Here is a 23,977-nt window from a genome sequence, read left to right on the forward strand (position 1 = left end):
ACGTTACTGGTTCAAAATTCTAACACTAAGTATGGAAATCTCTTTTGTATTGCAATTTTTTTGAAGTCATATTAGTTTCTTCATGTTGATAATATGAAAGTTAATTCATATTAAACATCTGAAATTAAGCTTTCCAAATCTCCCGGTTGAACTATCATTAGCACTGCTTCCTGTGCTGGTCCTCCAGAAAATTTGCAAATTGGCCTGTTAGCTCAGTTGGTTAGAGCGTGGTGCTAATAATGCCAAGGTCACAGGTTCGATCCCTGTACAGGCCAAGTTTAATTCTTTGAAAAAAGATGAATATTTCTTGTGTCTCATTTTGGACTGTTTATCTCCTTGGATCAAACGCTGCTTGAAGGATTGGATGAGTACTTTTGATATATTTATAAAATTAATTACTATTCTTAAAGCGCCTGGAATATCTATTAATGGTTCTAAGTTCTAACGCCAAGTAACTAAATCTTTTATTTATTGCAATTTATTGAGATCATTTTTGTTTAGTCTTGTGGATAATATATAAAGATACTATGAATGTAAACAGCTGAATATAAGCTTTCCAACTATCCCGGATTAACAATCAGTAGGACTTCATCATCTGCTTCATCTTCAATAGTATGCTATATATTTAGTGACTCTATTAGTTTAGTCTGTTAGAGCATGAAGTTAAAAACGACAAGGACATACTTTCAATCAGTCTCCAAGCCAATACTTGATGCTCCTTTAACGTTGAAAATAGATGTATTTTCTACTGTATGATGTTTATCTCTATATTTGCTTTGAGGAGAAGCTGATAAAATGATTAGATGAATCAATTCAATATAGGTGATGAATATTTATTCATTGCTTAACCACATGGAAAAAACGTTAATGGTTCTAAGTTCTAACACTAAGTATGTAAATCTCTTTTGTATTGTAATTTTTTTTAAGTCATATTAGTTTCTTCATGTTGATAATATATAACAATAACTTCATGGTAAACTGCTGAAATTAAGCTTTCCAAATCTCCTGGGTTAACTATCATTTGACCTTCTTCATTTGCTGGACCCCCAGGTAGTTGTGCAAAATGGCCTGTTAGCTCTGATGGTTAGAGTGTGGTGCTAATAACGCCAAGGTCACAGGTTCGATCCCTGTACAGGCCAAGTTCAATTGTATGAACATAGATGAATTTTTCTTGTGTCTCATTTTGGACTGTTAATCTACTTGAATCACACGCTGCTTCAAGGATTGGATGGAATCAGTAGCATTTCATCATCTGCTAATTCTTCAAAAGTATTCTATATATTTAGTGAGCCTATTAGTTTAGTCTGTTAGAGCATGAAGTTAAAAACGCAAAGGACATGATTTCAATCAGTCTCCAAGCCAATATTTGAAGCTCCTTTAATGTTGAAAATAGATGTATTTTCTTCTGTATCATATTTACATCCATATTTCCTTTGCGCAGAAGCTGATAGAATGATTAGATGAATCAATTGAATATAGGTGATGAATATTTATTTATTGCTAAACCACGTGGAAAAAACGTTACTGGTTCAAAATTCTAACACTAAGTATGGAAATCTCTTTTGTATTGCAATTTTTTTGAAGTCATATTAGTTTCTTCATGTTGATAATATGAAAGGTAATTCATATTAAACAGCTAAAATTAAGCTTTCCAAATCTCCCGGTTAAACTATCATTAGCACTGCTTCCTGTGCTGGTCCTCCAGAAGATGTGCAAATTGGCCTGTTAGCTCAGTTGGTTAGAGTGTGGTGCTAATACCGCCAAGGTCACAGGTTCGATCCCTGTACAGGCCAAGTTTAATTCTTTGAAAAAAAGATGAATTTTTCTTGTGTCTCATTTTGGACTGTTTATCTCCTTGGATCAAACGCTGCTTGAAGGACTGGATGAATACATTTGATATAATTATAGAATTAATTACTATTCTTAAAGCGCCTGGAAAATCTATTAATGGTTCTAAGTTCTAACGCCAAGTAACTAAATCTCTTATTTATAGCAATTTATTGAGAACATTTTTGTTTAGTCTTGTTGATAATATATATAGATACTATGAATGTAAACAGCTGAATATAAGCTTTCCAACTATCCCGGATTAACAATCAGTAGGACTTCATCATCTGCTTCATCTTTAATAGTATGCTATATATTTAGTGACTCTATTAGTTTAGTCTGTTAGAGCATGAAGTTAAAAACGACAAGGACATACTTTCAATCAGTCTCCAAGCCAATACTTGATGCTCCTTTAATGTTGAAAATAGATGTATTTTCTACTGTATCATGTTTATCTCTATATTTCCTTTGAGGAGAAGCTGATAAAATGATTAGATGAATCAATTCAATATAGGTGATGAATATTTATTTATTGCTTAACCACATGGAAAAAATTTTAATGGTTCTAAGTTCTAACACTAAGTATGTAAATCTCTTTTGTATTGTAATTTTTTTTAAGTCATATTAGTTTCTTCATGTTGATAATATATAACAATAACTTCATGGTAAACTGCTGAAATTAAGCTTTCCAAATCTCCTGGGTTAACTATCATTTGCCCTTCTTCATATGCTGGACCTCCAGCTAGCTGTGCAAAATGGCCTGTTAGCTCAGATGGTTAGAGCGTGGTGCTAATAACGCCAAGGTCACAGGTTCGATCCCTGTACAGGCCAAGTTTAATTGTTTGAACAAAGATGAATTTTTCTTGTGTCTCATTTTGGACTGTTTATCTCCTTGAATCACACGCTGCTTGAAGGATTGGATGGAATCAGTAGCATTACATCATCTGCTAATTCTTCAAAAGTATTCTATATATTTAGTGAGCCTATTAGTTTAGTCTGTTAGAGCATGAAGTTAAAAACGCAAAGGACATATTTTCAATCAGTCTCCAAGCCAATACTTGATGCTCCTTTAATGTTGAAAATAGATGTATTTTCTTCTGTATCATGTTTACCTCCATATTTCCTTTGCGCAGAAGCTGATAGAATGATTAGATGAATCAATTGAATATAGGTGATGAATATTTATTTATTGCTAAACCACGTGGAAAAAACGTTACTGGTTCAAAATTCTAACACTAAGTATGGAAATCTCTTTTGTATTGCAATTTTTTTGAAGTCATATTAGTTTCTTCATGTTGATAATATGAAAGTTAATTCATATTAAACAGCTGAAATTAAGCTTTCCAAATCTCCCGGTTGAACTATCATTAGCACTGCTTCCTGTGCTGGTCCTCCAGAAAATTTGCAAATTGGCCTGTTAGCTCAGTTGGTTAGAGTGTGGTGCTAATAATGCCAAGGTCACAGGTTCGATCCCTGTACAGGCCAAGTTTAATTCTTTGAAAAAAGATGAATATTTCTTGTGTCTCATTTTGGACTGTTTATCTCCTTGGATCAAACGCTGCTTGAAGGATTGGATGAGTACTTTTGATATATTTATAGAATTAATTACTATTCTTAAAGCGCCTGGAATATCTATTAATGGTTCTAAGTTCTAACGCCAAGTAACTAAATCTTTTATTTATTGCAATTTATTGAGATCATTTTTGTTTAGTCTTGTGGATAATATATAAAGATACTATGAATGTAAACAGCTGAATATAAGCTTTCCAACTATCCCGGATTAACAATCAGTAGGACTTCATCATCTGCTTCATCTTCAATAGTATGCTATATATTTAGTGACTCTATTAGTTTAGTCTGTTAGAGCATGAAGTTAAAAACGACAAGGACATACTTTCAATCAGTCTCCAAGCCAATACTTGATGCTCCTTTAACGTTGAAAATAGATGTATTTTCTACTGTATCATGTTTATCTCTATATTTCCTTTGAGGAGAAGCTGATAAAATGATTAGATGAATCAATTCAATATAGGTGATGAATATTTATTCATTGCTTAACCACATGGAAAAAACGTTAATGGTTCTAAGTTCTAACACTAAGTATGTAAATCTCTTTTGTATTGTAATTTTTTTTAAGTCATATTAGTTTCTTCATGTTGATAATATATAACAATAACTTCATGGTAAACTGCTGAAATTAAGCTTTCCAAATCTCCTGGGTTAACTATCATTTGCCCTTCTTCATTTGCTGGACCCCCAGGTAGTTGTGCAAAATGGCCTGTTAGCTCAGATGGTTAGAGTGTGGTGCTAATAACGCCAACGTCACAGGTTCGATCCCTGTACAGGCCAAGTTCAATTGTATAAACATAGATGAATTTTTCTTGTGTCTCATTTTGGACTGTTAATCTACTTGAATCACACGCTGCTTCAAGGATTGGATGGAATCAGTAGCATTTCATCATCTGCTAATTCTTCAAAAGTATTCTATATATTTAGTGAGCCTATTAGTTTAGTCTGTTAGAGCATGAAGTTAAAAACGCAAAGGACATGATTTCAATCAGTCTCCAAGCCAATATTTGAAGCTCCTTTAATGTTGAAAATAGATGTATTTTTTTCTGTATCATGTTTACCTCCATATTTCCTTTGCGCAGAAGCTGATAGAATGATTAGATGAATCAATTGAATATAGGTGATGAATATTTATTTATTGCTAAACCACGTGGAAAAAACGTTACTGGTTCAAAATTCTAACACTAAGTATGGAAATCTCTTTTGTATTGCAATTTTTTTGAAGTCATATTAGTTTCTTCATGTTGATAATATGAAAGGTAATTCATATTAAACAGCTAAAATTAAGCTTTCCAAATCTCCCGGTTAAACTATCATTAGCACTGCTTCCTGTGCTGGTCCTCCAGAAGATGTGCAAATTGGCCTGTTAGCTCAGTTGGTTAGAGTGTGGTGCTAATACTGCCAAGGTCACAGGTTCGATCCCTGTACAGGCCAAGTTTAATTCTTTGAAAAAAAGATGAATTTTTCTTGTGTCTCATTTTGGACTGTTTATCTCCTTGGATCAAACGCTGCTTGAAGGACTGGATGAATACATTTGATATAATTATAGAATTAATTACTATTCTTAAAGCGCCTGGAAAATCTATTAATGGTTCTAAGTTCTAACGCCAAGTAACTAAATCTCTTATTTATAGCAATTTATTGAGAACATTTTTGTTTAGTCTTGTTGATAATATATATAGATACTATGAATGTAAACAGCTGAATATAAGCTTTCCAACTATCCCGGATTAACAATCAGTAGGACTTCATCATCTGCTTCATCTTTAATAGTATGCTATATATTTAGTGACTCTATTAGTTTAGTCTGTTAGAGCATGAAGTTAAAAACGACAAGGACATACTTTCAATCAGTCTCCAAGCCAATACTTGATGCTCCTTTAATGTTGAAAATAGATGTATTTTCTACTGTATCATGTTTATCTCTATATTTCCTTTGAGGAGAAGCTGATAAAATGATTAGATGAATCAATTCAATATAGGTGATGAATATTTATTTATTGCTTAACCACATGGAAATTTTTTTAATGGTTCTAAGTTCTAACACTAAGTATGTAAATCTCTTTTGTATTGTAATTTTTTTAAGTCATATTAGTTTCTTCATGTTGATAATATATAACAATAACTTCATGGTAAACTGCTGAAATTAAGCTTTCCAAATCTCCTGGGTTAACTATCATTTGCCCTTCTTCATATGCTGGACCTCCAGCTAGCTGTGCAAAATGGCCTGTTAGCTCAGATGGTTAGAGCGTGGTGCTAATAACGCCAAGGTCACAGGTTCGATCCCTGTACAGGCCAAGTTTAATTGTTTGAACAAAGATGAATTTTTCTTGTGTCTCATTTTGGACTGTTTATCTCCTTGAATCACACGCTGCTTGAAGGATTGGATGGAATCAGTAGCATTACATCATCTGCTAATTCTTCAAAAGTATTCTATATATTTAGTGAGCCTATTAGTTTAGTCTGTTAGAGCATGAAGTTAAAAACGCAAAGGACATATTTTCAATCAGTCTCCAAGCCAATACTTGATGCTCCTTTAATGTTGAAAATAGATGTATTTTCTTCTGTATCATGTTTACCTCCATATTTCCTTTGCGCAGAAGCTGATAGAATGATTAGATGAATCAATTGAATATAGGTGATGAATATTTATTTATTGCTAAACCACGTGGAAAAAACGTTACTGGTTCAAAATTCTAACACTAAGTATGGAAATCTCTTTTGTATTGCAATTTTTTTGAAGTCATATTAGTTTCTTCATGTTGATAATATGAAAGTTAATTCATATTAAACAGCTGAAATTAAGCTTTCCAAATCTCCCGGTTGAACTATCATTAGCACTGCTTCCTGTGCTGGTCCTCCAGAAAATTTGCAAATTGGCCTGTTAGCTCAGTTGGTTAGAGTGTGGTGCTAATAATGCCAAGGTCACAGGTTCGATCCCTGTACAGGCCAAGTTTAATTCTTTGAAAAAAGATGAATATTTCTTGTGTCTCATTTTGGACTGTTTATCTCCTTGGATCAAACGCTGCTTGAAGGATTGGATGAGTACTTTTGATATATTTATAGAATTAATTACTATTCTTAAAGCGCCTGGAATATCTATTAATGGTTCTAAGTTCTAACGCCAAGTAACTAAATCTTTTATTTATTGCAATTTATTGAGATCATTTTTGTTTAGTCTTGTGGATAATATATAAAGATACTATGAATGTAAACAGCTGAATATAAGCTTTCCAACTATCCCGGATTAACAATCAGTAGGACTTCATCATCTGCTTCATCTTCAATAGTATGCTATATATTTAGTGACTCTATTAGTTTAGTCTGTTAGAGCATGAAGTTAAAAACGACAAGGACATACTTTCAATCAGTCTCCAAGCCAATACTTGATGCTCCTTTAACGTTGAAAATAGATGTATTTTCTACTGTATCATGTTTATCTCTATATTTCCTTTGAGGAGAAGCTGATAAAATGATTAGATGAATCAATTCAATATAGGTGATGAATATTTATTCATTGCTTAACCACATGGAAAAAACGTTAATGGTTCTAAGTTCTAACACTAAGTATGTAAATCTCTTTTGTATTGTAATTTTTTTTAAGTCATATTAGTTTCTTCATGTTGATAATATATAACAATAACTTCATGGTAAACTGCTGAAATTAAGCTTTCCAAATCTCCTGGGTTAACTATCATTTGCCCTTCTTCATTTGTTGGACCCCCAGGTAGTTGTGCAAAATGGCCTGTTAGCTCAGATGGTTAGAGTGTGGTGCTAATAACGCCAACGTCACAGGTTCGATCCCTGTACAGGCCAAGTTCAATTGTATAAACATAGATGAATTTTTCTTGTGTCTCATTTTGGACTGTTAATCTACTTGAATCACACGCTGCTTCAAGGATTGGATGGAATCAGTAGCATTTCATCATCTGCTAATTCTTCAAAAGTATTCTATATATTTAGTGAGCCTATTAGTTTAGTCTGTTAGAGCATGAAGTTAAAAACGCAAAGGACATGATTTCAATCAGTCTCCAAGCCAATATTTGAAGCTCCTTTAATGTTGAAAATAGATGTATTTTTTTCTGTATCATGTTTACCTCCATATTTCCTTTGCGCAGAAGCTGATAGAATGATTAGATGAATCAATTGAATATAGGTGATGAATATTTATTTATTGCTAAACCACGTGGAAAAAACGTTACTGGTTCAAAATTCTAACACTAAGTATGGAAATCTCTTTTGTATTGCAATTTTTTTGAAGTCATATTAGTTTCTTCATGTTGATAATATGAAAGGTAATTCATATTAAACAGCTAAAATTAAGCTTTCCAAATCTCCCGGTTAAACTATCATTAGCACTGCTTCCTGTGCTGGTCCTCCAGAAGATGTGCAAATTGGCCTGTTAGCTCAGTTGGTTAGAGTGTGGTGCTAATACCGCCAAGGTCACAGGTTCGATCCCTGTACAGGCCAAGTTTAATTCTTTGAAAAAAAGATGAATTTTTCTTGTGTCTCATTTTGGACTGTTTATCTCCTTGGATCAAACGCTGCTTGAAGGACTGGATGAATACATTTGATATAATTATAGAATTAATTACTATTCTTAAAGCGCCTGGAAAATCTATTAATGGTTCTAAGTTCTAACGCCAAGTAACTAAATCTCTTATTTATAGCAATTTATTGAGAACATTTTTGTTTAGTCTTGTTGATAATATATATAGATACTATGAATGTAAACAGCTGAATATAAGCTTTCCAACTATCCCGGATTAACAATCAGTAGGACTTCATCATCTGCTTCATCTTTAATAGTATGCTATATATTTAGTGACTCTATTAGTTTAGTCTGTTAAAGCATGAAGTTAAAAACGACAAGGACATACTTTCAATCAGTCTCCAAGCCAATACTTGATGCTCCTTTAATGTTGAAAATAGATGTATTTTCTACTGTATCATGTTTATCTCTATATTTCCTTTGAGGAGAAGCTGATAAAATGATTAGATGAATCAATTCAATATAGGTGATGAATATTTATTTATTGCTTAACCACATGGAAAAAATTTTAATGGTTCTAAGTTCTAACACTAAGTATGTAAATCTCTTTTGTATTGTAATTTTTTTTAAGTCATATTAGTTTCTTCATGTTGATAATATATAACAATAACTTCATGGTAAACTGCTGAAATTAAGCTTTCCAAATCTCCTGGGTTAACTATCATTTGCCCTTCTTCATATGCTGGACCTCCAGCTAGCTGTGCAAAATGGCCTGTTAGCTCAGATGGTTAGAGCGTGGTGCTAATAACGCCAAGGTCACAGGTTCGATCCCTGTACAGGCCAAGTTTAATTGTTTGAACAAAGATGAATTTTTCTTGTGTCTCATTTTGGACTGTTTATCTCCTTGAATCACACGCTGCTTGAAGGATTGGATGGAATCAGTAGCATTACATCATCTGCTAATTCTTCAAAAGTATTCTATATATTTAGTGAGCCTATTAGTTTAGTCTGTTAGAGCATGAAGTTAAAAACGCAAAGGACATATTTTCAATCAGTCTCCAAGCCAATACTTGATGCTCCTTTAATGTTGAAAATAGATGTATTTTCTTCTGTATCATGTTTACCTCCATATTTCCTTTGCGCAGAAGCTGATAGAATGATTAGATGAATCAATTGAATATAGGTGATGAATATTTATTTATTGCTAAACCACGTGGAAAAAACGTTACTGGTTCAAAATTCTAACACTAAGTATGGAAATCTCTTTTGTATTGCAATTTTTTTGAAGTCATATTAGTTTCTTCATGTTGATAATATGAAAGTTAATTCATATTAAACAGCTGAAATTAAGCTTTCCAAATCTCCCGGTTGAACTATCATTAGCACTGCTTCCTGTGCTGGTCCTCCAGAAAATTTGCAAATTGGCCTCTTAGCTCAGTTGGTTAGAGTGTGGTGCTAATAATGCCAAGGTCACAGGTTCGATCCCTGTACAGGCCAAGTTTAATTCTTTGAAAAAAGATGAATATTTCTTGTGTCTCATTTTGGACTGTTTATCTCCTTGGATCAAACGCTGCTTGAAGGATTGGATGGGTACTTTTGATATATTTATAGAATTAATTACTATTCTTAAAGCGCCTGGAATATCTATTAATGGTTCTAAGTTCTAACGCCAAGTAACTAAATCTTTTATTTATTGCAATTTATTGAGATCATTTTTGTTTAGTCTTGTGGATAATATATAAAGATACTATGAATGTAAACAGCTGAATATAAGCTTTCCAACTATCCCGGATTAACAATCAGTAGGACTTCATCATCTGCTTCATCTTCAATAGTATGCTATATATTTAGTGACTCTATTAGTTTAGTCTGTTAGAGCATGAAGTTAAAAACGACAAGGACATACTTTCAATCAGTCTCCAAGCCAATACTTGATGCTCCTTTAACGTTGAAAATAGATGTATTTTCTACTGTATCATGTTTATCTCTATATTTCCTTTGAGGAGAAGCTGATAAAATGATTAGATGAATCAATTCAATATAGGTGATGAATATTTATTCATTGCTTAACCACATGGAAAAAACGTTAATGGTTCTAAGTTCTAACACTAAGTATGTAAATCTCTTTTGTATTGTAATTTTTTTTAAGTCATATTAGTTTCTTCATGTTGATAATATATAACAATAACTTCATGGTAAACTGCTGAAATTAAGCTTTCCAAATCTCCTGGGTTAACTATCATTTGCCCTTCTTCATTTGCTGGACCCCCAGGTAGTTGTGCAAAATGGCCTGTTAGCTCAGATGGTTAGATTGTGGTGCTAATAACGCCAACGTCACAGGTTCGATCCCTGTACAGGCCAAGTTCAATTGTATAAACATAGATGAATTTTTCTTGTGTCTCATTTTGGACTGTTAATCTACTTGAATCACACGCTGCTTCAAGGATTGGATGGAATCAGTAGCATTTCATCATCTGCTAATTCTTCAAAAGTATTCTATATATTTAGTGAGCCTATTAGTTTAGTCTGTTAGAGCATGAAGTTAAAAACGCAAAGGACATGATTTCAATCAGTCTCCAAGCCAATATTTGAAGCTCCTTTAATGTTGAAAATAGATGTATTTTTTTCTGTATCATGTTTACCTCCATATTTCCTTTGCGCAGAAGCTGATAGAATGATTAGATGAATCAATTGAATATAGGTGATAAATATTTATTTATTGCTAAACCACGTGGAAAAAACGTTACTGGTTCAAAATTCTAACACTAAGTATGGAAATCTCTTTTGTATTGCAATTTTTTTGAAGTCATATTAGTTTCTTCATGTTGATAATATGAAAGTTAATTCATATTAAACAGCTGAAATTAAGCTTTCCAAATCTCCCGGTTGAACTATCATTAGCACTGCTTCCTGTGCTGGTCCTCCAGAAGATGTGCAAATTGGCCTGTTAGCTCAGTTGGTTAGAGTGTGGTGCTAATAACGCCAAGGTCACAGGTTTGATCCCTGTACAGGCCAAGTTTAATTCTTTGAAAAAAGATGAATATTTCTTGTGTCTCATTTTGGACTGTGTATCTCCTTGGATCAAACGCTGCTTGAAGGATTGGATGAATACATTTGATATATTTATAGAATTAATTACTATTCTTAAAGAGCCTGGAATATCTATTAATGGTTCTAAGTTCTAACGCCAAGTAACTAAATCTTTTATTTATTGCAATTTATTGAGATCATTTTTGTTTAGTCTTGTTGATAATATATAAAGATACTATGAATGTAAACAGCTGAATATAAGCTTTCCAACTATCCCGGATTAACAATCAGTAGGACTTCATCATCTGCTTCATCTTCAATAGTATGCTATATATTTAGTGACTCTATTAGTTTAGTCTGTTAGAGCATGAAGTTAAAAACGCCAAGGACATACTTTCAATCAGTCTCCAAGCCAATACTTGATGCTCCTTTAATGTTGAAAATAGATGTATTTTCTACTGTATCATGTTTATCTCTATATTTCCTTTGAGGAGAAGCTGATAAAATGATTAGATGAATCAATTCAATATAGGTGATGAATATTTATTTATTGCTTAACCACATGGAAAAAACGTTAATGGTTCTAAGTTCTAACACTAAGTATGAAAATCTCTTTTGTATTGTAATTTTTTTTAAGTCATATTAGTTTCTTCATGTTGATAATATATAACAATAACTTCATGGTAAACTGCTGAAATTTAGCTTTCCAAATCTCCTGGGTTAACTATCATTTGCCCTTCTTCATTTGCTGGACCTCCAGATAGTTGTGCAAAATGGCCTGTTAGCTCAGATGGTTAGAATGTGGTGCTAATAGCGCCAAGGTCACAGGTTCGATCCCTGTACAGGCCAAGTTCAATTGTTTGAACAAAGATGAATTTTTCTTGTGTCTCATTTGGGACTGTTAATCTTCTTGAATCACACGCTGCTTGAAGGATTGGATGGAATCAGTAGCATTTCATCATCTTCTAATTCTTCAAAAGTATTCTATATATTTAGTGAGCCTATTAGTTTAGTCTGTTAGAGCATGAAGTTAAAAACGCAAAGGACATGATTTCAATCAGTCTCCAAGCCAATATTTGAAGCTCCTTTAATGTTGAAAATATATGTATTTTCTTCTGTATCATGTTTACCTCCATATTTCCTTTGCGCAGAAGCTGATAGAATGATTAGATGAATCAATTGAATATAGGTAATGAATATTTATTTATTGCTAAACCACATGGAAAAAACGTTAATGGTTCTAAGTTCTAACACTAAGTATGTAAATCTCTTTTGTATTGTATTTTTTTTTAAGTCATATTAGTTTCTTCATGTTGATAATATATAACAATAACTTCATGGTAAACTGCTGAAATTAAGCTTTCCAAATCTCCTGGGTTAACTATCATTTGCCCTTCTTCATATGCTGGACCTCCATGCAGCTGTGCAAAATGGCCTGTTAGCTCAGATGGTTAGAGCGTGGTGCTAATAACGCCAAGGTCACAGGTTCGATCCCTGTACAGGCCAAGTTTAATTGTTTGAACAAAGATGAATTTTTCTTGTGTCTCATTTTGGACTGTTTATCTCCTTGAATCACACGCTGCTTGAAGGATTGGATGGAATCAGTAGCATTTCATCATCTGCTAATTCTTCAAAAGTATTCTATATATTTAGTGAGCCTATTAGTTTAGTCTGTTAGAGCATGAAGTTAAAAACGCAAAGGACATATTTTCAATCAGTCTCCAAGCCAATACTTGATGCTCCTTTAATGTTGAAAATAGATGTATTTTCTTCTGTATCATGTTTACCTCCATATTTCCTTTGCGCAGAAGCTGATAGAATGATTAGATGAATCAATTGAATATAGGTGATGAATATTTATTTATTGCTAAACCACGTGGAAAAAACGTTACTGGTTCAAAATTCTAACACTAAGTATGGAAATCTCTTTTGTATTGCAATTTTTTTGAAGTCATATTAGTTTCTTCATGTTGATAATATGAAAGTTAATTCATATTAAACATCTGAAATTAAGCTTTCCAAATCTCCCGGTTGAACTATCATTAGCACTGCTTCCTGTGCTGGTCCTCCAGAAAATTTGCAAATTGGCCTGTTAGCTCAGTTGGTTAGAGCGTGGTGCTAATAATGCCAAGGTCACAGGTTCGATCCCTGTACAGGCCAAGTTTAATTCTTTGAAAAAAGATGAATATTTCTTGTGTCTCATTTTGGACTGTTTATCTCCTTGGATCAAACGCTGCTTGAAGGATTGGATGAGTACTTTTGATATATTTATAGAATTAATTACTATTCTTAAAGCGCCTGGAATATCTATTAATGGTTCTAAGTTCTAACGCCAAGTAACTAAATCTTTTATTTATTGCAATTTATTGAGATCATTTTTGTTTAGTCTTGTGGATAATATATAAAGATACTATGAATGTAAACAGCTGAATATAAGCTTTCCAACTATCCCGGATTAACAATCAGTAGGACTTCATCATCTGCTTCATCTTCAATAGTATGCTATATATTTAGTGACTCTATTAGTTTAGTCTGTTAGAGCATGAAGTTAAAAACGACAAGGACATACTTTCAATCAGTCTCCAAGCCAATACTTGATGCTCCTTTAACGTTGAAAATAGATGTATTTTCTACTGTATGATGTTTATCTCTATATTTCCTTTGAGGAGAAGCTGATAAAATGATTAGATGAATCAATTCAATATAGGTGATGAATATTTATTCATTGCTTAACCACATGGAAAAAACGTTAATGGTTCTAAGTTCTAACACTAAGTATGTAAATCTCTTTTGTATTGTAATTTTTTTTAAGTCATATTAGTTTCTTAATGTTGATAATATATAACAATAACTTCATGGTAAACTGCTGAAATTAAGCTTTCCAAATCTCCTGGGTTAACTATCATTTGCCCTTCTGCATTTGCTGGACCCCCAGGTAGTTGTGCAAAATGGCCTGTTAGCTCTGATGGTTAGAGTGTGGTGCTAATAACGCCAAGGTCACAGGTTCGATCCCTGTACAGGCCAAGTTCAATTGTATGAACATAGATGAATTTTTCTTGTGTCTCATTTTGGACTGTTAATCTACTTGAATCACACGCTGCTTCAAGGATTGGATGGAATCAGTAGCATTTCATCATCTGCTAATTCTTCAAAAGTATTCTATATATTTAGTGAGCCTATTAGTTTAGTCTGTTAGAGCATGAAGTTAAAAACGCAAAGGACATGATTTCAATCAGTCTCCAAGCCAATATTTGAAGCTCCTTTAATGTTGAAAATAGATGTATTTTCTTCTGTATCATATTTACATCCATATTTCCTTTGCGCAGAAGCTGATAGAATGATTAGATGAATCAATTGAATATAGGTGATGAATATTTATTTATTGCTAAACCACGTGGAAAAAACGTTACTGGTTCAAAATTCTAACACTAAGTATGGAAATCTCTTTTGTATTGCAATTTTTTTGAAGTCATATTAGTTTCTTCATGTTGATAATATGAAAGGTAATTCATATTAAACAGCTAAAATTAAGCTTTCCAAATCTCCCGGTTAAACTATCATTAGCACTGCTTCCTGTGCTGGTCCTCCAGAAGATGTGCAAATTGGCCTGTTAGCTCAGTTGGTTAGAGTGTGGTGCTAATACCGCCAAGGTCACAGGTTCGATCCCTGTACAGGCCAAGTTTAATTCTTTGAAAAAAAGATGAATTTTTCTTGTGTCTCATTTTGGACTGTTTATCTCCTTGGATCAAACGCTGCTTGAAGGACTGGATGAATACATTTGATATAATTATAGAATTAATTACTATTCTTAAAGCGCCTGGAAAATCTATTAATGGTTCTAAGTTCTAACGCCAAGTAACTAAATCTCTTATTTATAGCAATTTATTGAGAACATTTTTGTTTAGTCTTGTTGATAATATATATAGATACTATGAATGTAAACAGCTGAATATAAGCTTTCCAACTATCCCGGATTAACAATCAGTAGGACTTCATCATCTGCTTCATCTTCAATAGTATGCTATATATTTAGTGACTCTATTAGTTTAGTCTGTTAGAGCATGAAGTTAAAAACGACAAGGACATACTTTCAATCAGTCTCCAAGCCAATACTTGATGCTCCTTTAATATTGAAAATAGATGTATTTTCTACTGTATCATGTTTATCTCTATATTTCCTTTGAGGAGAAGCTGATAAAATGATTAGATGAATCAATTCAATATAGGTGATGAATATTTATTTATTGCTTAACCACATGGAAAAAATTTTAATGGTTCTAAGTTCTAACACTAAGTATGTAAATCTCTTTTGTATTGTAATTTTTTTTAAGTCATATTAGTTTCTTCATGTTTATAATATATAACAATAACTTCATGGTAAACTGCTGAAATTAAGCTTTCCAAATCTCCTGGGTTAACTATCATTTGCCCTTCTTCATATGCTGGACCTCCAGCTAGCTGTGCAAAATGGCCTGTTAGCTCAGATGGTTAGAGCGTGGTGTTAATAACGCCAAGGTCACAGGTTCGATCCCTGTACAGGCCAAGTTTAATTGTTTGAACAAAGATGAATTTTTCTTGTGTCTCATTTTGGACTGTTTATCTCCTTGAATCACACGCTGCTTGAAGGATTGGATGGAATCAGTAGCATTACATCATCTGCTAATTCTTCAAAAGTATTCTATATATTTAGTGAGCCTATTAGTTTAGTCTGTTAGAGCATGAAGTTAAAAACGCAAAGGACATATTTTCAATCAGTCTCCAAGCCAATACTTGATGCTCCTTTAATGTTGAAAATAGATGTATTTTCTTCTGTATCATGTTTACCTCCATATTTCCTTTGCGCAGAAGCTGATAGAATGATTAGATGAATCAATTGAATATAGGTGATGAATATTTATTTATTGCTAAACCACGTGGAAAAAACGTTACTGGTTCAAAATTCTAACACTAAGTATGGAAATCTCTTTTGTATTGCAATTTTTTTGAAGTCATATTAGTTTCTTCATGTTGATAATATGAAAGTTAATTCATATTAAACAGCTGAAATTAAGCTTTCCAAATCTCCCGGTTGAACTATCATTAGCACTGCTTCCTGTGCTGGTCCTCCAGAAAATTTGCAAATTGGCCTGTTAGCTCAGTTGGTTAGAGTGTGGTGCTAATAATGCCAAGGTCACAGGTTCGATCCCTGTACAGGCCAAGTTTAATTCTTTGAAAAAAGATGAATATTTCTTGTGTCTCATTTTGGACTGTTTATCTCCTTGGATCAAACGCTGCTTGAAGGATTGGATGAGTACTTTTGATATATTTATAGAATTAATTACTATTCTTAAAGCGCCTGGAATATCTATTAATGGTTCTAAGTTCTAACACCAAGTAACTAAATCTTTTATTTATTGCAATTTATTGAGATCATTTTTGTTTAGTCTTGTGGATAATATATAAAGATACTATGAATGTAAACAGCTGAATATAAGCTTTCCAACTATCCCGGATTAACAATCAGTAGGACTTCATCATCTGCTTCATCTTCAATAGTATGCTATATATTTAGTGACTCTATTAGTTTAGTCTGTTAGAGCATGAAGTTAAAAACGACAAGGACATACTTTCAATCAGTCTCCAAGCCAATACTTGATGCTCCTTTAACGTTGAAAATAGATGTATTTTCTACTGTATCATGTTTATCTCTATATTTCCTTTGAGGAGAAGCTGATAAAATGATTAGATGAATCAATTCAATATAGGTGATGAATATTTATTCATTGCTTAACCACATGGAAAAAACGTTAATGGTTCTAAGTTCTAACACTAAGTATGTAAATCTCTTTTGTATTGTAATTTTTTTTAAGTCATATTAGTTTCTTCATGTTGATAATATATAACAATAACTTCATGGTAAACTGCTGAAATTAAGCTTTCCAAATCTCCTGGGTTAACTATCATTTGCCCTTCTTCATTTGCTGGACCCCCAGGTAGTTGTGCAAAATGGCCTGTTAGCTCAGATGGTTAGAGTGTGGTGCTAATAACGCCAACGTCACAGGTTCGATCCCTGTACAGGCCAAGTTCAATTGTATAAACATAGATGAATTTTTCTTGTGTCTCATTTTGGACTGTTAATCTACTTGAATCACACGCTGCTTCAAGGATTGGATGGAATCAGTAGCATTTCATCATCTGCTAATTCTTCAAAAGTATTCTATATATTTAGTGAGCCTATTAGTTTAGTCTGTTAGAGCATGAAGTTAAAAACGCAAAGGACATGATTTCAATCAGTCTCCAAGCCAATATTTGAAGCTCCTTTAATGTTGAAAATAGATGTATTTTTTTCTGTATCATGTTTACCTCCATATTTCCTTTGCGCAGAAGCTGATAGAATGTTTGGATGAATCAATTGAATATAGGTGATAAATATTTATTTATTGCTAAACCACGTGGAAAAAACGTTACTGGTTCAAAATTCTAACACTAAGTATGGAAATCTCTTTTGTATTGCAATTTTTTTGAAGTCATATTAGTTTCTTCATGTTGATAATATGAAAGTTAATTCATATTAAACAGCTGAAATTAAGCTTTCCAAATCTCCCGGTTGAACTATCATTAGCACTGCTTCCTGTGCTGGTCCTCCAGAAGATGTGCAAATTGGCCTGTTAGCTCAGTTGGTTAGAGTGTGGTGCTAATAACGCCAAGGTCACAGGTTCGATCCCTGTACAGCCCAAGTTTAAGTCTTTGAAAAAAGATGAATATTTCTTGTGTCTCATTTTGGACTGTGTATCTCCTTGGATCAAACGCTGCTTGAAGGATTGGATGAATACATTTGATATATTTATAGAATTAATTACTATTCTTAAAGCGCCTGGAATATCTATTAATGGTTCTAAGTTCTAACGCCAAGTAACTAAATCTTTTATTTATTGCAATTTATTGAGATCATTTTTGTTTAGTCTTGTTGATAATATATAAAGATACTATGAATGTAAACAGCTGAATATAAGCTTTCCAACTATCCCGGATTAACAATCAGTAGGACTTCATCATCTGCTTCATCTTCAATAGTATGCTATATATTTAGTGACTCTATTAGTTTAGTCTGTTAGAGCATGAAGTTAAAAACGCCAAGGACATACTTTCAATCAGTCTCCAAGCCAATACTTGATGCTCCTTTAATGTTGAAAATAGATTTATTTTCTACTGTATCATGTTTATCTCTATATTTCCTTTGAGGAGAAGCTGATAAAATGATTAGATGAATCAATTCAATATAGGTGATGAATATTTATTTATTGCTTAACCACATGGAAAAAACGTTAATGGTTCTAAGTTCTAACACTAAGTATGAAAATCTCTTTTGTATTGTAATTTTTTTTAAGTCATATTAGTTTCTTCATGTTGATAATATATAACAATAACTTCATGGTAAACTGCTGAAATTAAGCTTTCCAAATCTCCTGGGTTAACTATCATTTGCCCTTCTTCATTTGCTGGACCTCCAGATAGTTGTGCAAAATGGCCTGTTAGCTCAGATGGTTAGAGCGTGGTGCTAATAACGCCAAGGTCACAGGTTCGATCCCTGTACAGGCCAAGTTCAATTGTTTGAACAAAGATGAATTTTTCTTGTGTCTCATTTGGGACTGTTAATCTTCTTGAATCACACGCTGCTTGAAGGATTGGATGGAATCAGTAGCATTTCATCATCTTCTAATTCTTCAAAAGTATTCTATATATTTAGTGAGCCTATTAGTTTAGTCTGTTAGAGCATGAAGTTAAAAACGCAAAGGACATGATTTCAATCAGTCTCCAAGCCAATATTTGAAGCTCCTTTAATGTTGAAAATATATGTATTTTCTTCTGTATCATGTTTACCTCCATATTTCCTTTGCGCAGAAGCTGATAGAATGATTAGATGAATCAAATGAATATAGGTAATGAATATTTATTTATTGCTAAACCACATGGAAAAACGTTAATGGTTCTAAGTTCTAACACTAAGTATGTAAATCTCTTTTGTATTGTAATTTTTTGTAAGTCATATTAGTTTCTTCATGTTGATAATATATAACAATAACTTCATGGTAAACTGCTGAAATTAAGCTTTCCAAATCTCCTGGGTTAACTATCATTTGTCCTTCTTCATATGCTGGACCTCCAGCTAGCTGTGCAAAATGGCCTGTTAGCTCAGATGGTTAGAGCGTGGTGCTAATAACGCCAAGGTCACAGGTTCGATCCCTGTACAGGCCAAGTTCAATTGTTTGAACAAAGATGAATTTTTCTTGTGTCTCATTTTGGACTGTTAATCTTCTTGAATCACACGCTGCTTGACGGGTTGGATGGAATCAGTAGCATTTCATCATCTGCTAATTCTTCAAAAGTATTCTATATATTTAGTGAGCCTATTAGTTTAGTCTGTTAGAGCATGAAGTTAAAAACGCAAAGGACATAATTTCAATCAGTCTCCAAGCCAATATTTGAAGCTCCTTTAATGTTGAAAATAGATGTATTTTCTTCTGTATCATGTTTACCTCCATATTTCCTTTGCACAGAAGCTGATAGAATGATTAGATGAATCAATTGAATATAGGTGATGAATATTTATTTATTGCTAAACCACGTGGAAAAAACGTTACTGGTTCAAAATTCTAACACTAAGTATGGAAATCTCTTTTGTATTGCAATTTTTTTGAAGTCATATTAGTTTCTTCATGTTGATAATATGAAAGTTAATTCATATTAAACAGCTGAAATTAAGCTTTCCAAATCTCCCGGTTGAACTATCATTAGCACTGCTTCCGGTGCTGGTCCTACAGAAGATGTGCAAATTGGCCTGTTAGCTCAGTTAGTTAGAGCGTGGTGCTAATAACGCCAAGGTCACAGGTTCGATCCCTGTACAGGCCAAGTTTAATTTTTTGAAAAAAGATTAATATTTCTTGTGTCTCATTTTGGACTGTTTATCTCCTTGGATCAAACGCTGCTTGAAGGATTGGATGAATACATTTGATATATTTATAGAATTAATTACTATTCTTAAAGCGCCTGGAATATCTATTAATGGTTCTAAGTTCTAACGCCAAGTAACTAAATCTTTTATTTATTGCAATTTATTGAGATCATTTTTGTTTAGTCTTGTTGATAATATATAAAGATACTATGAATGTAAACAGCTGAATATAAGCTTTCCAACTATCCCGGATTAACAATCAGTAGGACTTCATCATCTGCTTCATTTTCAATAGTATGCTATATATTTAGTGACTCTATTAGTTTAGTCTGTTAGAGCATGAAGTTAAAAACGCCAAGGACATACTTTCAATCAGTCTCCAAGCTAATACTTGATGCTCCTTTAATGTTGAAAATAGATGTATTTTCTACTGTATCATGTTTATCTCTATATTTCCTTTGAGGAGAAGCTGATAAAATGATTAGATGAATCAATTCAATATAGGTGATGAATATATATTCATTGCTTAACCACATGGAAAAAACGTTAATGGTTCTAAGTTCTAACACTAAGTATGAAAATCTTTTTTGTATTGTAATTTTTTTTAAGTCATATTAGTTTCTTCATGTTGATAATATATAACAATAACTTCATGGTAAACTGCTGAAATTACGCTTTCCAAATCTCCTGGGTTAACTATCATTTGCCCTTCTTCATTTGCTGGACCTCCAGGTAGTTGTGCAAAATGGCCTGTTAGCTCATATGGTTAGAGCGTGGTGCTAATAACGCCAAGGTCACAGGTTCGATCCCTGTACAGGCCAAGTTCAATTGTTTGAACAAAGATGAATTTTTCTTGTGTCTCATTTTGGACTGTTAATCTTCTTGAATCACACGCTGCTTGACGGGTTGGATGGAATCAGTAGCATTTCATCATCTGCTAATTCTTCAAAAGTATTCTATATATTTAGTGAGCCTATTAGTTTAGTCTGTTAGAGCATGAAGTTAAACACGCAAAGGACATGATTTCAATCAGTCTCCAAGCCAATATTTGAAGCTCCTTTAATGTTGAAAATAGATGTATTTTTTTCTGTATCATGTTTACCTCCATATTTCCTTTGCGCAGAAGCTGATAGAATGATTAGATGAATCAATTGAATATAGGTGATGAATATTTATTTATTGCTAAACCACGTGGAAAAAACGTTACTGGTTCAAAATTCTAACACTAAGTATGGAAATCTCTTTTGTATTGCAATTTTTTTGAAGTCATATTAGTTTCTTCATGTTGATAATATGAAAGTTAATTCATATTAAACAGCTGAAATTAAGCTTTCCAAATCTCCCGGTTGAACTATCATTAGCACTGCTTCCTGTGCTGGTCCTCCAGAAGATGTGCAAATTGGCCTGTTAGCTCAGTTGGTTAGAGTGTGGTGCTAATAACGCCAAGGTCACAGGTTCGATCCCTGTACAGGCCAAGTTTAATTCTTTGAAAAAAATGAATATTTCTTGTGTCTCATTTTGGACTGTGTATCTCCTTGGATCAAACGCTGCTTGAAGGATTGGATGAATACATTTGATATATTTATAGAATTAATTACTATTCTTAAAGCGCCTGGAATATCTATTAATGGTTCTAAGTTCTAACGCCAAGTAACTAAATCTTTTATTTATTGCAATTTATTGAGATCATTTTTGTTTAGTCTTGTTGATAATATATAAAGATACTATGAATGTAAACAGCTGAATATAAGCTTTCCAACTATCCCGGATTAACAATCAGTAGGACTTCATCATCTGCTTCATCTTCAATAGTATGCTATATATTTAGTGACTCTATTAGTTTAGTCTGTTAGAGCATGAAGTTAAAAACGCCAAGGACATACTTTCAATCAGTCTCCAAGCCAATACTTGATGCTCCTTTAATGTTGAAAATAGATGTATTTTCTACTGTATCATGTTTATCTCTATATTTCCTTTGAGGAGAAGCTGATAAAATGATTAGATGAATCAATTCAATATAGGTGATGAATATTTATTTATTGCTTAACCACATGGAAAAAACGTTAATGGTTCTAAGTTCTAACACTAAGTATGAAAATCTCTTTTGTATTGTAATTTTTTTTAAGTCATATTAGTTTCTTCATGTTGATAATATATAACAATAACTTCATGGTAAACTGCTGAAATTAAGCTTTCCAAATCTCCTGGGTTAACTATCATTTGCCCTTCTTCATTTGCTGGACCTCCAGATAGTTGTGCAAAATGGCCTGTTAGCTCAGATGGTAAGAGCGTGGTGCTAATAACGCCAAGGTCACAGGTTCGATCCCTGTACAGGCCAAGTTCAATTGTTTGAACAAAGATGAATTTTTCTTGTGTCTCATTTTGGACTGTTAATCTTCTTGAATCACACGCTGCTTGAAGGATTGGATGGAATCAGTAGCATTTCATCATCTTCTAATTCTTCAAAAGTATTCTATATATTTAGTGAGCCTATTAGTTTAGTCTGTTAGAGCATGAAGTTAAAAACGCAAAGGACATGATTTCAATCAGTCTCCAAGCCAATATTTGAAGCTCCTTTAATGTTGAAAATATATGTATTTTCTTCTGTATCATGTTTACCTCCATATTTCCTTTGCGCAGAAGCTGATAGAATGATTAGATGAATCAATTGAATATAGGTAATGAATATTTATTTATTGCTAAACCACATGGAAAAAATGTTAATGGTTCTAAGTTCTAACACTAAGTATGTAAATCTCTTTTGTATTGTAATTTTTTTTAAGTCATATTAGTTTCTTCATGTTGATAATATATAACAATAACTTCATGGTAAACTGCTGAAATTAAGCTTTCCAAATCTCCTGGGTTAACTATCATTTGTCCTTCTTCATATGCTGGACCTCCAGCTAGCTGTGCAAAATGGCCTGTTAGCTCAGATGGTTAGAGCGTGGTGCTAATAACACCAAGGTCACAGGTTCGATCCCAGTACAGGCCAAGTTTAATTGTTTGAACTAAGATGAATTTTTCTTGTGTCTCATTTTGGACTGTTTATCTCCTTGAATCACACGCTGCTTGAAGGATTGGATGGAATCAGTAGCATTTCATCATCTGCTAATTCTTCAAAAGTATTCTATATATTTAGTGAGCCTATTAGTTTAGTCTGTTAGAGCATGAAGTTAAAAACGCAAAGGACATAATTTCAATCAGTCTCCAAGCCAATACTTGATGCTCGTTTAATGTTGAAAATAGATGTATTTTCTTCTGTATCATGTTTACCTCCATATTTCCTTTGCGCAGAAGCTGATAGAATGATTAGATGAATCAATTGAATATAGGTGATGAATATTTATTTATTGCTAAACCACGTGGAAAAAACGTTACTGGTTCAAAATTCTAACACTAAGTATGGAAATCTCTTTTGTATTGCAATTTTTTTGAAGTCATATTAGTTTCTTCATGTTGATAATATGAAAGTTAATTCATATTCAACAGCTGAAATTAAGCTTTCCAAATCTCCCGGTTGAACTATCATTAGCACTGCTTCCTGTGCTGGTCCTCCAGAAGATGTGTAAATTGGCCTGTTAGCTCAGTTGGTTAGAGCGTGGTGCTAATAACGCCAAGGTCACAGGTTCGATCCCTGTACAGGCCAAGTTTAATTCTTTGAAAAAAGATTAATATTTCTTGTGTCTTATTTTGGACTGTTTATCTCCTTGGATCAAACGCTGCTTGAAGGATTGGATGAATACATTTGATATATTTATAGAATTAATTACTATTCTTAAAGCGCCTGGAATATCTATTAATGGTTCTAAGTTCTAACGCCAAGTAACTAAATCTTTTATTTATTGCAATTTATTGAGATCATTTTTGTTTAGTCTTGTTGATAATATATAAAGATACTATGAATGTAAACAGCTGAATATAAGCTTTCCAACTATCCCGGATTAACAATCAGTAGGACTTCATCATCTGCTTCATTTTCAATAGTATGCTATATATTTAGTGACTCTATTAGTTTAGTCTGTTAGAGCATGAAGTTAAAAACGCCAAGGACATACTTTCAATCAGTCTCCAAGCCAATACTTGATGCTCCTTTAATGTTGAAAATAGATGTATTTTCTACTGTA

At 33.0% G+C, this 23,977-nt stretch overlaps 20 non-coding genes across 20 annotated transcripts; all 20 read left to right on the top strand.

Moving 5' to 3' along the window:
- Positions 1-201: 201 nt before the first annotated feature.
- On the top strand, positions 202-275 carry TRNAI-AAU (transfer RNA isoleucine (anticodon AAU)). Its single transcript has one exon. It is a non-coding gene; the product is annotated as a tRNA-Ile (tRNA).
- Positions 276-1,719: 1,444 nt separating this feature from the next.
- TRNAI-AAU (transfer RNA isoleucine (anticodon AAU)) lies at positions 1,720-1,793 on the top strand. Its single transcript has one exon. It is a non-coding gene; the product is annotated as a tRNA-Ile (tRNA).
- A 791-nt stretch (positions 1,794-2,584) lies between these two features.
- Positions 2,585-2,658, top strand: TRNAI-AAU (transfer RNA isoleucine (anticodon AAU)). The gene has a single exon. It is a non-coding gene; the product is annotated as a tRNA-Ile (tRNA).
- A 580-nt stretch (positions 2,659-3,238) lies between these two features.
- TRNAI-AAU (transfer RNA isoleucine (anticodon AAU)) lies at positions 3,239-3,312 on the top strand. The gene has a single exon. It is a non-coding gene; the product is annotated as a tRNA-Ile (tRNA).
- Positions 3,313-5,620: 2,308 nt separating this feature from the next.
- TRNAI-AAU (transfer RNA isoleucine (anticodon AAU)) lies at positions 5,621-5,694 on the top strand. The gene has a single exon. It is a non-coding gene; the product is annotated as a tRNA-Ile (tRNA).
- A 580-nt stretch (positions 5,695-6,274) lies between these two features.
- TRNAI-AAU (transfer RNA isoleucine (anticodon AAU)) lies at positions 6,275-6,348 on the top strand. Its single transcript has one exon. It is a non-coding gene; the product is annotated as a tRNA-Ile (tRNA).
- Positions 6,349-7,792: 1,444 nt separating this feature from the next.
- On the top strand, positions 7,793-7,866 carry TRNAI-AAU (transfer RNA isoleucine (anticodon AAU)). The gene has a single exon. It is a non-coding gene; the product is annotated as a tRNA-Ile (tRNA).
- Positions 7,867-8,657: 791 nt separating this feature from the next.
- TRNAI-AAU (transfer RNA isoleucine (anticodon AAU)) lies at positions 8,658-8,731 on the top strand. Its single transcript has one exon. It is a non-coding gene; the product is annotated as a tRNA-Ile (tRNA).
- Positions 8,732-10,829: 2,098 nt separating this feature from the next.
- TRNAI-AAU (transfer RNA isoleucine (anticodon AAU)) lies at positions 10,830-10,903 on the top strand. The gene has a single exon. It is a non-coding gene; the product is annotated as a tRNA-Ile (tRNA).
- A 1,447-nt stretch (positions 10,904-12,350) lies between these two features.
- On the top strand, positions 12,351-12,424 carry TRNAI-AAU (transfer RNA isoleucine (anticodon AAU)). Its single transcript has one exon. It is a non-coding gene; the product is annotated as a tRNA-Ile (tRNA).
- A 580-nt stretch (positions 12,425-13,004) lies between these two features.
- TRNAI-AAU (transfer RNA isoleucine (anticodon AAU)) lies at positions 13,005-13,078 on the top strand. The gene has a single exon. It is a non-coding gene; the product is annotated as a tRNA-Ile (tRNA).
- Positions 13,079-14,522: 1,444 nt separating this feature from the next.
- TRNAI-AAU (transfer RNA isoleucine (anticodon AAU)) lies at positions 14,523-14,596 on the top strand. Its single transcript has one exon. It is a non-coding gene; the product is annotated as a tRNA-Ile (tRNA).
- Positions 14,597-15,387: 791 nt separating this feature from the next.
- On the top strand, positions 15,388-15,461 carry TRNAI-AAU (transfer RNA isoleucine (anticodon AAU)). Its single transcript has one exon. It is a non-coding gene; the product is annotated as a tRNA-Ile (tRNA).
- Positions 15,462-16,041: 580 nt separating this feature from the next.
- On the top strand, positions 16,042-16,115 carry TRNAI-AAU (transfer RNA isoleucine (anticodon AAU)). Its single transcript has one exon. It is a non-coding gene; the product is annotated as a tRNA-Ile (tRNA).
- Positions 16,116-18,423: 2,308 nt separating this feature from the next.
- TRNAI-AAU (transfer RNA isoleucine (anticodon AAU)) lies at positions 18,424-18,497 on the top strand. The gene has a single exon. It is a non-coding gene; the product is annotated as a tRNA-Ile (tRNA).
- Positions 18,498-19,079: 582 nt separating this feature from the next.
- TRNAI-AAU (transfer RNA isoleucine (anticodon AAU)) lies at positions 19,080-19,153 on the top strand. Its single transcript has one exon. It is a non-coding gene; the product is annotated as a tRNA-Ile (tRNA).
- Positions 19,154-19,733: 580 nt separating this feature from the next.
- TRNAI-AAU (transfer RNA isoleucine (anticodon AAU)) lies at positions 19,734-19,807 on the top strand. The gene has a single exon. It is a non-coding gene; the product is annotated as a tRNA-Ile (tRNA).
- A 1,444-nt stretch (positions 19,808-21,251) lies between these two features.
- TRNAI-AAU (transfer RNA isoleucine (anticodon AAU)) lies at positions 21,252-21,325 on the top strand. Its single transcript has one exon. It is a non-coding gene; the product is annotated as a tRNA-Ile (tRNA).
- Positions 21,326-22,114: 789 nt separating this feature from the next.
- On the top strand, positions 22,115-22,188 carry TRNAI-AAU (transfer RNA isoleucine (anticodon AAU)). Its single transcript has one exon. It is a non-coding gene; the product is annotated as a tRNA-Ile (tRNA).
- A 1,237-nt stretch (positions 22,189-23,425) lies between these two features.
- Positions 23,426-23,499, top strand: TRNAI-AAU (transfer RNA isoleucine (anticodon AAU)). The gene has a single exon. It is a non-coding gene; the product is annotated as a tRNA-Ile (tRNA).
- Positions 23,500-23,977: the final 478 nt, after the last annotated feature.

This window comes from Lissotriton helveticus, chromosome 4_1 (assembly GCF_964261635.1).
Source record: "Lissotriton helveticus chromosome 4_1, aLisHel1.1, whole genome shotgun sequence".
In the NCBI taxonomy this organism is placed as follows: Eukaryota; Metazoa; Chordata; class Amphibia; order Caudata; family Salamandridae; genus Lissotriton; species Lissotriton helveticus.